The sequence below is a fragment of the Chaetura pelagica genome, unplaced genomic scaffold (genome assembly GCF_000747805.2).
Source record: "Chaetura pelagica isolate M959 unplaced genomic scaffold, ChaPel_1.0 scaffold232, whole genome shotgun sequence".
Lineage (NCBI taxonomy): Eukaryota > Metazoa > Chordata > Aves > Apodiformes > Apodidae > Chaetura > Chaetura pelagica.
The window spans coordinates 691,100-691,560 of NW_009952441.1; the positions used below are offsets into that span (position 1 = coordinate 691,100).

Sequence of the window (461 nt, forward strand, 5' to 3'; positions counted from 1 at the left end):
CCCAGCCACATGAGCTGGGCTACATGCCCTGGAGAAGTTTCTTAAAGAGGCCATTGTCTGCTAAATGAAGTTTACTTCCTTCTGCTTCCCCCAGCTCTGCTCGTGGCCACCACTCTCTGCCTGCTGACCAGACCTTGGGGTTTGTGTGGAGTAGTGGGCGGTAGCTCCTCAACCTGAGACCCAGTGTCCTGGGGACTGCTCAGACTCTCACCCATGTAGATACATGCCCTGGAGAAGTTTCTTAAAGAGGCCATTGTCTGCTAAATGAAGTTTACTTCCTTCTGCTTCCCCCAGCTCTGCTCGTGGCCACCACTCTCTGCCTGCTGACCAGACCTTGGGGTTTGTGTGGAGTAGTGGGCGGTAGCTCCTCAACCTGAGACCCAGTGTCCTGGGGACTGCTCAGACTCTCACCCATGTAGAGCAGGGCAGGTTTTCTGTGATAAATTTTATTCTTACTGCTG

At 53.4% G+C, this 461-nt stretch overlaps 1 protein-coding gene across 1 annotated transcript in view; it reads left to right on the forward strand.

Annotated features, from left to right (window-relative positions):
* TCF25 (transcription factor 25 (basic helix-loop-helix)) overlaps positions 1 to 461 on the forward strand; it is a 24,168-nt gene that overhangs the window by 14,339 nt on the left and 9,368 nt on the right.